General features: G+C 42.5%; 1 protein-coding gene across 14 annotated transcripts in view; it reads right to left on the reverse strand.

The window, feature by feature from the left end:
• LOC140464827 (cadherin-12-like) overlaps positions 1 to 14,576 on the reverse strand; it is a 627,324-nt gene that overhangs the window by 232,098 nt on the left and 380,650 nt on the right. The window contains exon 2 of one of the 14 annotated variants that reach the window (XM_072560310.1): positions 4,360 to 4,391. The exons of 12 other annotated variants lie outside the window; for them this stretch is intronic. The gene's annotated coding sequence lies outside the window, so the exon portion shown is untranslated. Of the gene's footprint in view, positions 1 to 4,335; positions 4,392 to 14,576 lie in introns of all 14 variants that reach the window. One more of the 14 variants, XM_072560311.1, reaches the window with a different exon arrangement.

The following is a 14,576-nucleotide window of genomic DNA, read 5'->3' on the forward strand; positions in this document are numbered from 1 at the left end:
ATTGCTGGCTAGGCCAGGATTTATTGCCCATCCCTGATTGCCCAGAGGGCAGTTAAATGTAAACCATATTTCTGTGGGTCTGGAGTCACACATAGGCCAGACTAGATAAGGATGGCATTTTTCTTCCCTTAAAGGACGTTAGTGAACCAGGTGGGTTTTTCCCAATAATTGACAATAGTTTCATGGTTATTATTCAACTCTTGATTCCAGGCTTTTATTGAACACAAATTCCATTATCTACCATGGCAAGATTCAAACCTGGATCCCCAAAACAGTACCTGGGTCACTTGGATTAATATTCTAGTGATAATACCACTAGGCTATCGCTTCTATGATGAAAAGAATAGAGATAAAGTTTCAAGTCTGGTATAAGTCTCCATCAAAGCTGGAGTTATATACTGTTTCTTTACTGTTCCAGTGTCAACGCCATGAACTCTATTCTTAACAGCACTTTGGCTCTATCTATACAACTTGGCCTGAAGCAGTTCATGGAGAATAAGAGCTAGAATTAAGTTTTATTGTTGCATCTGCTCCAGTACAAAAGTACAGGGGTACACTGCAAATGTGCAATGGCACCACTTGGGCGCAAGGTGGCGAGCTACAAATCTTAGGTACAAAAATAGAGACATAATGAAAAAAGCTAGAATTTCTATAGTTCTTCATAGTATAAATTAGGAATATAAAGAAATGAAGTTAAAAGATAGACAATCCAGAAGACAACTCACCAAACCTTCTCCAGGCCATTTGGAGCATCATTTATATAAATGATTTGGATGTGAACATAGGAGGTATTGTTAGTAAGTTTGCAGATGACACCAAAATTGGAGGTGTAGTGAATGGTGAAGAAGGTTACATCCGATTACAACAGGATCTTGTGCAGATGGGCTAATGGGCTGAGGAGTGACAGATGGAGTTTAATTTAGATAAATGTGAGGTGCTGCATTTTGGAAAGGCAATTCAGAGCAGGGCTTATGGTATTTATTGGTAAGGTCCTGGGGAGTGTTGCTGAACAAAGAGAGCTTTGAGTGTAGGTTCACAGTTCCCTGAAAGTGGAGTCACAGGTAGACAGGTGTTTGGTATGCTTCCTTTATTTGTCAGAGCATTGAGTATAGGAGTTAGGAGGCCATGTTGTGGCTGTACAAGATATTGGTTAGGCCACATTTTGAATATTGTGTGCAGATCTGGTCTCCCTGGTATAGGAAGGATGTTGTGAAATTTGAAAGGGTTCAGAAAAGATTTACGAGGATGTTGCCAGGGTTGGAGAGTTTGAGCTACAGGGAGAGGCTGAATTGGCTGGGATGATTTTCCCTGGAGAGTCGGAGGCTGAGGGGTGATCTTAGAGGTTTATAAAATCATGAGGGGCATGGATAGGATCAATAGACAAGGTCTTTTCCCTGTGGTGGGGGAGTCCAGAGGGCATAAGTTTAGGGTGAGAGGGGAAAAACTTAAGAGGGACCTAAGGGGCAACTTTTTCATGCAGAAGATGGTGAGTGCTTGGAATGAGCTGCCAGAAGAAGTGGTGGAGGCTGGTACATTTGCAACATTGAAATGGCATCTGGATGGGTATATGAGTAGGAAGGGTTTAGAGGGATATGGACCAAGTGCTGGCAAATGGGACAATATTAGGTTAGGATATCTGGTCGGCATGGACAAATTGGACTCAAGGGTCTGTTTCTGTGTTGTATATCTCTATGACTCTGACTCTAAAGTTTGGCTCAGCCAGTGACACTCATGTCCATTGAAAGAAAAGATAACCAATAATACATTGCAAACATTAAAGTGTGTAAACTTTCAAGCATTTAAAATATATTAAGTGTATCTGAATTTACTGTTTTGCTCTGAAGTCTGAAGGGGGTGTTTTTTGGTTCAATAGGTTGCCTCTATAGGATATTTTTGTGTCTCCAGGAATTTCTCATTATTTCTCTTCATTTAGAAGAGAACGTACATTAGATAGCTGGTTAGAAGGAACATCATGTACAAGATTCTCTGGCTGTGCAAGTGTCCTCTTCAATTCGGTCGATAAATAAATGCACACATTTTACATCTTGTCAGAATAATAGTGTGCAGGGGAGCTACACTTTGATCCACTGAAAGTGGCAGTATTGTGTCAGATGCTGCAAGACAAACTTCAGCCAGACTCCAAGGCGAGTCTAGCAGTGCCTGGTGATGTAAAGGTCACTGCAGTTCTAAATACTTTTGCCTTGGGGGCTCCTTCCTGACTGTCAGAAAGGACATTAATAACAACAGCCAATCTGCAGTTCAGGCAGCTGGAATGCGACTAAACTGATGCTTCGGTTACCTCAGTAAACAACTCAGTTACTTCCCCACTTGATAAATGAAACCAGAAGAGAACATCAGCTTTTTCTTCATGGATGGAAAGATTTTCGAGTCCAGGATGTTCAATCAGTCATTGTTTACATTAATCCTGTATTAATTGTGTGCACTGTATTTGGGCTATGCAAGTATTAAGTGAGGACTTATGTATGTTTGTATGTACTGGAGTGCATCAATAAATATTGGGTTAGGCTCTTATGGTGCAGTGGTAATGTTACCAGTGCTACCTCTGGCCTAGGTTCAAACCCAGCCTGCTCCAGACATATGTAATAACATCTCTGAACTGGTTGATTAGAGGGGAGGTGATGGCTTAGTGGTATTATTACTGGACTGTTAATCCAGTCACCCAGATAATATTCTGGGAGCTCAGGTTCAATGCTACCATGGCAGATGGTGGAATTTGAATTCAATAAAAATATGGAGTCTAATGATGACCATGAAACCATTGTCATTTGTCAGCAAAACCCATCTGGTTCACTAATGTCCTGTAGGGAAGGAAATGGTCATCCTTTTCTGGTCTGGCCTACATGTGGCTCCAGACCCACACCAATGTGATTGACTCTTAACAGCTCTCTTGGGTGATTAGGGATGGGTAATAAGTGCTGATCCAACAAGCAATGTCGACATCCCTTGAATGAACAAAAAGAGAGTCCATGCTTGTTCCTGGAGAGCACTGTGCACCATTTGAGATTGACTGTAGAATGATCCTGCTCAATCTGTAGATATGTTCCAGCTGTCATTTTATCAGGCCATAGTTAGTTCTGTCATATCAATGTTATATTAAACATATTTAGCATCTATGCCCAAGTTAGCACAACTCCCTAACCCTAATACAACTCAAATTGGTCTGTCTCCAATGGGGGTATGTGGAATCAATCACGCTCAGTACATTTGCATTCGGGTCTGAATTTCAACTGCTTGCTGCCATCAATAGATGTAAAGGAAAACCTTCCGTTCTCCACTCGATTCTGCCTTCTGAACGAAAAAATTGTTTTCACAACAAATTGCACCACAAGTATGATGCTACAGCGGATGACTGCAGAAGTGCATACTGGTTGGGTCCTTTTCCACAAAACATTTTTTTTCTCAATACAGGATTATTGACAGAAAACAACTACATACAAATTTTATTTCTGAAACATGGGAGAGTTCTTCACGTTGCACGCTAATCGTTTTTGTTTCATTCAAGCCTGACTTAACAATTACTCTGGCATTACATAGATTTTACTTTCACTATGAGTGCAGAGACTCCCACATCTATTTTGATTACAGTTTTGCCCACTTTGTTTTCTGTCAGTACGCAATTCTATTCTGAGCTCTTTTCGTCATTCCTGCATCTGTCCTCACAAAGTGACAAAGACGGCAATTCACAGAAGAGAAAAAAAATCAATTTTACTCGAGAGCAACCAGTGAGATCTGAGGGGTGGAGTTAGAATCCTGGAATGGAAAACACCAGCAGAACAGCAATGCCATCTTGTATAATTTCTTTGATCACAGGATGTAGGCATCACTGGCTGGGCCAGCATTTATTGCCTGTCCATTGGAGAAAGTCATGGTGAGCTGCCTTGAACTGCTGCAGTCCAAGTGGTGGAAAGCGAAAGTCTCTATAGACCCAGAAGACTATAGGGCTGCTCTCTCATTTGAGAGAGACAACTAATGGTGCTTTAAACTAAGGCTTGTTATGCCTCAGATAAAGGGGAGAGATTGAGAAAGAGAGTTTTTCATGCAACCATTGCCGATGTGGGAATTAAAACACGCTGTTGATGTCGTCATTTTGCACCACAAACCAGCCATCCAGCCAAGTGAGCAAACCGAAATCAGTAATGCTGTTGTGGACTTTGACTCGGTGACAGTGAAGAAACAGTAACACAGTTACAGACTGCAGAGTCTTTTAAAAGGCAATTGTTTCAACATGAAGGTGAAACTTGGAGCAGCAAGCCGAAAGCAATAAAGAAAGACTGTGGCTAGCCACTAAGGAAGGCAGCAGAGGTAGCAACTCACAGAAGAAAGTGGAAGAAATCTCACCAGGGAGCAGCCAGTGGATTGGAGTCAGAAACCTGAAACAGAAAAAAAAAGGGGATCAGTGAAGCATTGAACAGGTAGCATTCTGAGGCTTCAGAGTACCCTAGAAACTTCACGACTACTTCCAGAGCTATTCCAGAATGGAGAAGGGCCACAGGTGAGGTGAATGTGGGAATGTTTTTGCCGAATATCAAACAGACTCAGACTCTCTTTATTTTTAAATCAAACAGACTTGGGTTTGTACAGAACGTACCAGTGAGATCAGGCCTATATCCCATTCTGTGCAATCAAACGTTCGAGGACAATATGCTTACCAGGTAAGAAGTGGCTGAGATTTCAGCTTCTGGCACTGTTGATGTGATTATGCATCACAAACCAGCCTTTCAGCCAACTTCTTGGAAGCATAATGTTTGTATCCATAAGAAACTAATCTTTGGGCTAAATACAGGAAATGGAAGCCAAGTCCGTTGATTCTTTGCTCAATGACCTTTCGAGGTCATCAGGCTAACATGGAAAAGGGACCTTAAAGAATGAACTAATATGAGACCAAATAGTCCTCTGAATGATAGATAAGGCAACTTCATACACCTATTGCAATCACAGGAGGGTTTGACAGACCTGAAAGATAGACAGAGACACCCAGAAGTAAAATTGGGTGATTTTGATTTAGAGTCCAATCAAAAGAAGAAACAAAATGAACTTGTGCAATTTGTATTCCTAAAACAGAGAGTGCACCAAAGCAAAAAAAACTGCAAAAAATAGTCAGGTGTGCCATTTTCCATTTCTGATAATTTCAAATGTGGTGGAACACATCATATAACAATGAAGAATGCCCAGACATTGGAGTTGAATGGCACATTTTAAAAATGTTCTTGTTCCAAAACTGCAATCAGTGCAAGTGAAAGGCAATACTGCTTTAACACAATCATGAATCACAACCACAGCCATCCTCTGAGTATTCAATGACACACACACAGAGTAAATACTGGATTGGTTAATCTCAATGTAGAGTGACATTCTGCTGGGTTTATACTAGACAGCAGAGCTATGGTTGGTATATGGCCTGACAAGTTAACAAATTAAGACTTTCTTCAATGTAATTGCATGGTCCAAGAGGATTAAATTTGGAAGAGCAGTGAGACTAAAATATAAAAATCGAGAAATAAGTGAACAACTTGATCAGTTCAGAAATTGGTGAGTTTCAGCAGGAAAGTATACATTGATGTACACCGTAAATTAAGTTGCTGAGGAAAATAAAGTACAGAATCTAGAAAAGAATTTCCAAAAGGTTCCTTATGGTAGTTTCATCCAAAAGGTTAAGATGCACGTGATCCATAGTGACTTGACCACGTGGGCTCAGAATTGGCTTATCCATGGAAGGCTGAGAGTAATGGCAGGGGGTTATTTATCTGAAAGGGGGTCTATGACTAGTGGTGTTCCACAAGGATCTGTATCGGGACTTCTGCTGTTTGCGATATAAATGACTTTGATGAAAGTGTGGATAGTTTGGTTAGTAAGGTTGTAGATGATACTAAGACTGGTAGAGTTGTGTATAGTGGAGAAGGTTGTTTAAAGGATACTGCAGGATACAGATCAGTTGCAGATTTGGGCGGGGAATTGGCAGATGGAGTTTAATCCGGATATGTGTGCTGCATTTTGGGAAATCAAATATTAAGAAAAAGTATACAGTGAATGACAGGAGCTTGAACAACACTGATGTGCAGAGGGATCCTGGGGTTCAAGTCCATAGCTCCCTGAAAGTGACCACACAAGTAGATAGGGTGGTAAAGAAGGGCTAATGCATGCTTGTCTTTATTGATAGGGGAATGGACTGCAAGAGTCAGGATGCCATGTTGCAGCATTATATGACTTTGGTTAGGCCACACTTAGAGTATTGCATTCAATTCTGGTCATCACGTTACAGGAAGGATGTGGAAGTTTTGGAGAGGGTACAGAAGAGGTTTACCAAGATCCTGCGTGGATTAGAGGGTATGAACCACAAGGAGAGGCAAGAAAAACTCTTTTCTCTTGAGCAGCAGAGGCTGAGGGGAGACTTGATAGAAATCTATAAAATAATGAGATGCACAGATAGGGTTGATGGTCAGAATCTTTTCCCGAGAGTTGAAATGTCTCATACAAGAGGACCAAGTATTTAAGGTGAGAGGGGGAAAGCTTTTTTATCGAGAGTGGTAGGAGTCTGGATCGCACTGCCAGGGGTGGTGATGGAGGCAACTACAATAGAGGGCATTTAAAGGACTTTTAAATAAGCACATGGATGTGCAAGGTATGAAGGGATATGGAACAAGAAGACTCAGAATCCCTACAGTGCGGAAACAGGCCATTGGCCAACAAGTCCACAAAAACTCTCTAAGCAGTAACCCACCCAGACCCATTCCCTACCCTATCACTCTACATTTTACCCCTGACCAATGCACCTAGTCTACAAATCCTAGTCTAAATTGCACTATGGGCCATTTAGCATGGCCACTTCACCTAGCCTGCACATCTTTGGACTGTGGGAGGAAAACAACACAGCCAGTCGCCTGAGGCTGGGATTGAACACAGGTCCCTAGTGCTGTGAGGCAGCAGTGCTAACCACTGAGCCACTATGCCACCCCAAAGGTGTAAGTTTTTGGAGTCATGTTCAGCATAACATTGTGGGCCAAAGGACCCATTCCTGTGCTGTACTGTTCTTTGTTCTATGAAATTATTCACAAGACGAGCTGTTAAAAAATGAGTAACTGCCAGTTGATAATATATTGGTGAAGTCTACGCCCTTTCTAAAATTAGATACAAACAATGGATTTTGCTTTTGGCCATTTTTACTTCAACATTGCACCCTCTACAATAGTATCTGCGCATAAAATTTTCCAAAACACAATGACGAACAGACTCCATGAAAAGTAGGATAAGATATGCCAAATGAATGATTATTAGAATACATGATTCAAGAAAGGAGAGGATATGATCATTGAGTTAAGGAGGTTGTGAAAACAATGCAGGATGTCAGCTGGCCTCACCTACCACCCCACCAACCTCCAGATACATCGGATCATCCTTCGTCATTTCCGCCACCTCCAAACGGACCCCACTGCCAGGGATATATTTCCCTCCCCTCCCCTAGCAGCGTTCCGGAAAGACCACTCCCTCCACGACTCCCTTGTCAGATCCACACCCCCCCACCAACCCAACCTCCACTCCCGGCACCTTCCCCTGCAACCGCAAAAAATGCAAAACTTGCGCCCACACTTCCCTCCCAGGCCCCAAGGGATCCTTCAATATCAGCCACAAATTCACCTGCACCTCCACACACATCATTTACTGCATCCGCTGCACCCGATGTGGCTTCCTATACATTGGGGAGACAGGCCGCCTACTTGCGGAACATTTCAGAGAACACCTCTGGGACAGCCGCACTAACCAACCTAACCGCCCCGTGGCTGAACACTTTAACTCCCCCTCCCACTCCGCCAAGGACATGCAGGTCCTTGGCTGCCTCCGTCGCCAGACCATGGCAACACGACACCTGGAGGAAGAGCGCCTCATCTTCCGCCTAGGAACCCTCCAACCACAAGGGATGAATGCAGATTTTCTCCAGCTTCCTCATTTCCCCTGCCCCCCCCCCCCCCCACCTTATCTCAGTCCCAACCCTCAGACTCAGCACTGCCTTCTTGACCTGCAATCTTCTTCCCGACCTCTCTGCCCCCACCCCCTCTCCGCCCTATCACCCTCACCTTAACCTCCTTCCACCTATCGCATTCCCAATGCCCCTCCCCCAAGTCCCTCTTCCCTACCTTTTTATCTTGGCCTGCTTGGCACACCCTCCTCATTCCTGAAGAAGGGCTTATGCCCAAAACGTCGATCCTCCTGCTCCTCGGATGCTGCCTGACCTCCTGCGCTTTTTCAGCAACACATTTTTAAGCACAAAAATAAGTCTGAATTGCAAACCCTGAAATCAAATTCTTAGGTCACACAACTCAACAATAATTAAAAAACAAATCTGATCAGAAAAAATTCACAACAAAGGAACATCAAGCTACAAAGACTCCTGAAGATGGTTAACCAAGTGGGGAAAATCACACGTCATCTATCTGACACTAACAAATCATTGAGAGAGAGAGACACATTGAGACAAGGTCAATATCGGTGCTGGAATTTTGATCAATTTTATAAGGATAAAAAAATTATGAATCTCTTCCAAAGCATGAGTTGAAAACCCACAGTTCACAACGTTAATCTGGCGAATGTGTCATCGATAGGTGCAAATATTGCTGCAGGACCAGAAGATGGAATGATAAATTATGCTTCATGTACTCTAACAGAGAAACTGGCAAGGTGTCCCACAATTATAAAGTAGCTTTGGCATCAATTTGACATCTCTGACTGTTCTAGGGATACTGTTTAAGATTAGAACAGATCACAAGTCACTGGTTTCTCTTCTGAATACAAACAAAATTGTGAACATGCCACTGCTCATTCAGCATTTCAGACTGTGTTTGATGGGAGATGACTAAATCGTGGAATATGTACAGGCATGTGTCAAAAAACAGCAAATACTTTATCAAGAATACCAGCTGAAGAGGCTGAATGAAAAGTTCTGGAGGTTACATCAGAAATGGAAGCAAATATATTATTGGTAACAAAACCCTAAACAGCATCAGAGATAAAATTGCAAAACATTAAAGAAGCTCAAAGCAGCTATGACAAAAAGACTTCATGTTTGCTGTTTAGTGCCAGAATCGATAGCCACCAAACATCCACAACAATTCCATCTTAATACATACACTGAGCAATGGAAACCTCTGACAATTATCAATGATTTGTTAGTGTGATAATATCTATAACACTCAGATGATATGTACTGAAAACTCCAACTGGATTATCCCAGGATATGAAAATATCAGCCACATATCAGTCAGTCAGTTTGGTGGTGAGAGGTCACTCATTTAACTAAGGAAATGGTAGTTGTGCTATCAACAATCAGGAACAGAAAGAACTTTTACCACCACCATTATTCTTTCGTTTAAAACCCTGAAAATGATTGTATGAGGTTAAATGTCAAAAATTGTTTTAGTACTACTGAAGGTGGATTGGTTTCAATGGGCAACATTATGATAGATATGGTGGTAAAGTCATGAAAATTAATCTGTACAACTGACAATATTTGTGACATTGTTGTATGTGATCATGGAACGTAATTTGCAAATGACTAATTTATAGAATTAGCCAAAGCATTTGGGTTCATTCATACAATGAGTTCACACCATCACTGCAAGCAACGGATAAATCAAATGAGTCAGAACTAGAATAAAACATCTGAAGAAAAGTAGAGAGACTAACTTTAACTCAATAGAGTTTATAGGTCATCACCATTGCAAATTCATTAGTTCCCAAAAGAGTTGTTGAGAAGATTGTGAGTCCAGCTTCTATTGTGGTCTGTAAAATTACCACCTTGACTTACAAAGGACAACTCTGTCAGGGTGAGGAGGTCCAAAGAGAAAAAACAAATTAAGAATGTTAAACAAAAGATTTGTCAATTCTTCAGCCAGACAAAGAGTAGAGATGTAAGATTGACAAAAGGAAGGAACTGCTGTTGAGAAGAAAATTACAGCCAAAGAGAGATTTGGTAGAAATGCCACAGGATATTAAAAAGAAAAAGAAGAATCTTAGTATCCTTGAAAATAAAACTAATATAAACATGGTAATAATGCACTGACCCCGTGGGGAAAGAAGAAGACACCAATAGCTTCATGGACGCACAGGAGATATTCACCCACGCTGGCAGAGAATAACAGACCATCGACCTCGGAGACAAATGGTAATGAGAGCAGAAGGAGAGTCATGAAATTGCTTCATAAACTAGCCCTGTAATGTTTGACATTTTCGAGGGTGATGGGGGAAAATTGTTAAGAGAATAAATGGGTCAGTTATGGGAGAAAGGTTATACAAAGATGAGTAGTAATAGAGTATTAGAGTTAGATAGCACAGAAACAGACCCTTCAATCCAACTTATCTGCACCAACCAGACATCCCAATCGAAACTAGTCCCATTTGTCAGCATTTGGTCCATATCAGTCTAAGCCCTTTCTATTCATATACTCACCAAGATGTCTTTTTTTTTGTTAAATTTTGCAATTATACCCACCTCCTCTACTTCCTCTGGCAGCTCATTCCATGCACACACAGTGTGAAAAAGTATTTCCTCAGGTCTTGTTTAAATCTTTCCCCTCTTATGTCAAAACTATGCCCTCGAATTTTGGACCTCCCTACCTGAGGGTAAAGGTCTTGACTATTCAGTCTATATATGCCCCTCATGGTTTTAGTAACCTCTATAATTTCCCCCCTCAGTCTCCACTGTTTTAGGGAAAAAAAGCTTCAGCCTATTCAGCCACTTCCTAAAATTCAAACCCTCCAATCTCGGCAATATCCTTGTAAAACTTTTCTGCACCCTCACGTTTAACAACATGGGGCGGCACGGTGGCACAGTGGTTAGCACTGCTGCTGCACAGCGCCAGAGACCTGGGCTCAATTCCCGCCTCAGGCGACTGACTGTGTGGAGTTTGCACATTCTCCCCGTGTCTGCGTGGGTTTCCTCCGGGTGCTCCGGTTTCCTCCCACAGTCCAAAGATGTGCAGGTCAGGTGAATTGGCCATGCTAAATTGCCCCTAGTGTTAGGTAAGGGGTAGATGTAGGGGTATGGGTGGGTTGCGCTTCGGCGGGGCGGTGTGGACTTGTTGGGCCGAAGGGCCTGTTTCCACACTATAAGTAATCTAATCTAATCTAATCTAACAACATCCTTCCCAGAGAAGGATGACAAGGTTTGTACACAGTATTCTAAAAGTGGCGGCTCACCAATGTCCTGTACAGCTGCAACACAACATCACAACTCCTATACTCAATGTTCTGACCAATGAAGGCAAGCATGTCAAGTGCTTTCTTCACCAAACTGTCTATCTGTGACTTACTTTCAAGGAACTATGCATCTACATTCCTTGGTCTCTTTGTTTGGCAACATTCCTGATGAAGGGTTCCTGCCTGAAACATCGATTTTCCTGTTCCTCAGATGCTGCCTGACCTGCTGTGCTTTTTCCAGCACCACTCTAATCAACCTCCCCAGAGCCCTACCATTAACTGGACAAGTCCTGCCCTTGTTTGTCTTACTGAAAAGCAACACCTCGTATGACACCTTTTACTGCCACTCCTCAGTCCATTGGCCCATCAGCCCATCTGATCAAGGTCTCATTGTACCCTCAGATAATCTTCTTGACTGTCCATTGCATCTCCTCTTTTGGTGTCATCTATAAACTTACTAATGATGCCTCCTACATTCACAATGAAATCACTTGTATAAATGACAAAAAGCAGTTGTTTCAGTGCCAATCCTTGTGGCACATTGTTGGTCACAGGCCTCCAAGTCTGAAAAGCAACCCTCTGTTTCCTACCTTTAAGCCAAATTTTCATATAGTTGGCTAGCTGCCCCTGAATTCCATATAATCTAATTGTGTTAACCAGTCTACCATGCGGAACCTTGTTGAACATCTTGCTGAAGGTTATGTGGGCAATGTCTTTCACTCTGCCTTCATCAATTTTCTTTGTCACTGCTTTAAATAACTCAATCAAGTTAGGGAGACACAATTTCCAACAGACAAAGCCATGTTGACTATGCCAATTCAGTCCTGCCTCTGTGCATGTAAATCCTGACCCTCAGAATTTCCAATGTAAGACTTCCTAATCTATAGTTAACAATGTGAGTCTGAGGGATCATGGTCATAGTAAGGGGATCAATCCAATAAAAGAAACAATCTGAATTAGTGTACAGCTCTACATGTACAATGTTTGGAAATAAAAAGGTTCTTGTTATAATGAATACAGACTGTAGTAGAATCAGATAAAAGGTAATCAGGACCCATCACTCCAACCAGAAGACGAAATGTTTACTTATGTTTTCAATGTGCTTTCCTGCCAACTGAGGCTGCTTCCCCAACCCTAGTCATGACTGACAGACTCTGTTGAGAACCCTATCTGGTTATGTTGGTTGTAAAGGAAGAGGGTCTGTGTATGAATGTGTACATGGACAGTCATGTTTATTGCTGCCTCATAGTCAGGTATCTCAGTTCAGCAACCATGTGGAGAGCTAGAACATCCACAGTCAATGAAGTTCTGGCTGATTATTTTAAACCTCTTGGAGTAAGAAGACATTACATTTTTGCGCTCATCCCCCTTCCTGACCCTCCCAGAACCAAAACAGGCTTTGCCTGTTCCACACTTTCCACCCAGTACGCTCCATATTCAACTGATCATTATCTACCATCTGTTTCACCTCCAACATAAGGCCATAGCCAAACAGATCCACTCCTGCCCTGCATGGTCAGCATTTCAGAAGATACCCTTCCAGTGGTTCCGCCTGCTTTTTGCTGTGATACCTTCCTATGCAAGTGCAAATGCTGTCCTCCTTTTTTTTTCCTTACCTGCTGGTGAGGTCTCCTTCCAGCTGAGACAGCATTTTACGTGAGCTTGGTTCAATTTAAAATCTGCTGTACTCACTACTTGCTCTCGTTTATGTTGGGAAAACCAAACTTGGATTCATTCATCGCTTTGCAGAATCTCACCATTCAGCCTGTGAGCGTTGCCCCGGGTATCTGTTCAGCTCCTTTGTAATCCTTTATCCCCGTGCACTCTGACCTTTCCGCTCACAGCCTCCCACACTGTTCCGATGGAGAACAGCAGGAGTTCGAGGAAGAGCATCCCATCTTTCCATTAGATACTTGAGGGACTTCATACTCCTCAAATTCTGAAGTTATCTTCTGCAGATACGCTTTCCTGCTTTTCAGATGACAGATTGTAATGATGATTCCACAGAACCATCTGTAGTTTACTTAATTGATTGCCCAGGCCTTTTATCTTACACCATCACCTCTTTTGTCATTTAATCTTGATTGTCTCCCACCCTTTCTGTCTCTGCTTTCATTTCCTCCGCACCACACTCTGTCAATGCTTTTGATTACAGCCTGTTAGAGTTTTTATTTATTCACAGCATGTGGGCAATGCTGGCTGGGCCAGCATTTATTGCTCATCCCTAGTTGCCCTTGAGTAGGTGGAGGTGAGCTGCCTTCTTGAACCATTGCAGGTAGACCCACAATGCTGGTAACGAGGGAATTCCAGGATTTTGACTCAGTAGCAGTAAAGGAATGGTGATGTATTTCCAAGCTGAAAAATGTGTTGCTGGAAAAGTGCAGTAGGTCAGGCAGCATCCAAGGAGCAGGAGAATCGACGTTTTGGGCATAAGCCTGAAGAAGGGCTTATGTCCAAAACGTCGATTCTCCTGCTCCTTGGATGCTGCCTGACCTGCTGTGCTTTTCCAGCAACACATTTTTCAGATCTGATCTCCAGCAGTCCTCACTTTCTCCTCCCTGATGTATTTCCAAGTCAAGATGGGGAGTGGCTTGGAGGAGAATGTGCAAGTGGGCTGTGTTTCTGTGTATCTGCTGCCCTTGTCGTTCTGGATGGACAAGGGCAGCAGATACATGGGTTTGGAAGGTGCTGTCTGAGAACCTTTGGTAAATTTCTGCAGTGCACTTTGTACGCACTGCCGCTACTGTGTGTCGGTAGTGGAGGGTAATGCTTGTGGATGTGGTGCCAATTAAGTGCACAGCTTTGTCCTGGATGGTGTCAAGATTCTAGAGTCTTGTTGAGGCTGCACCCATCCAGGAGAAATGGGGCAGTATTCCATCACACCCCAGACTTGTGCCTTGCAGCTGAAGGAGTGTTTGTGGAGACAAGAAGTGAGTTACTCAGTGCAGTATTCCCAGCCTCTAACCTACTCTTGGTACTAACGTTCCCTCAAAGCAGCAGACATGTAGCGCTTCAATGTTCTGCTAACATTGATTGTGGCACTGACGCCCAGTTCAAGAAGTCACTGTCATACACAGACCTCCAGAGACCCCTGCAGCTGGAAGGAAACAGAGTAAGTTCTGTTTGTAGCCACTGTATTGTTATGGCTCGTTCAGCTCAGTCAATGATATCCAGTTGTGAAGGTTATTGATCAGAGACAGTAACTCTCTTTCTTGCTCCACAGATCTGGCTGATCCATTGATTATTTCCAGCATTTTCTGTTCTTATTTCATAATTCAGCTCCAGTTATTGGTCTTTGAACATATTTGAAGAAGTGTGCATTATTCAACAAACTGTAATTAGAATTACTTCAATCATTGTAGATCTGA

Source organism: Chiloscyllium punctatum, chromosome 41, assembly GCF_047496795.1.
Source record: "Chiloscyllium punctatum isolate Juve2018m chromosome 41, sChiPun1.3, whole genome shotgun sequence".
NCBI lineage: Eukaryota > Metazoa > Chordata > Chondrichthyes > Orectolobiformes > Hemiscylliidae > Chiloscyllium > Chiloscyllium punctatum.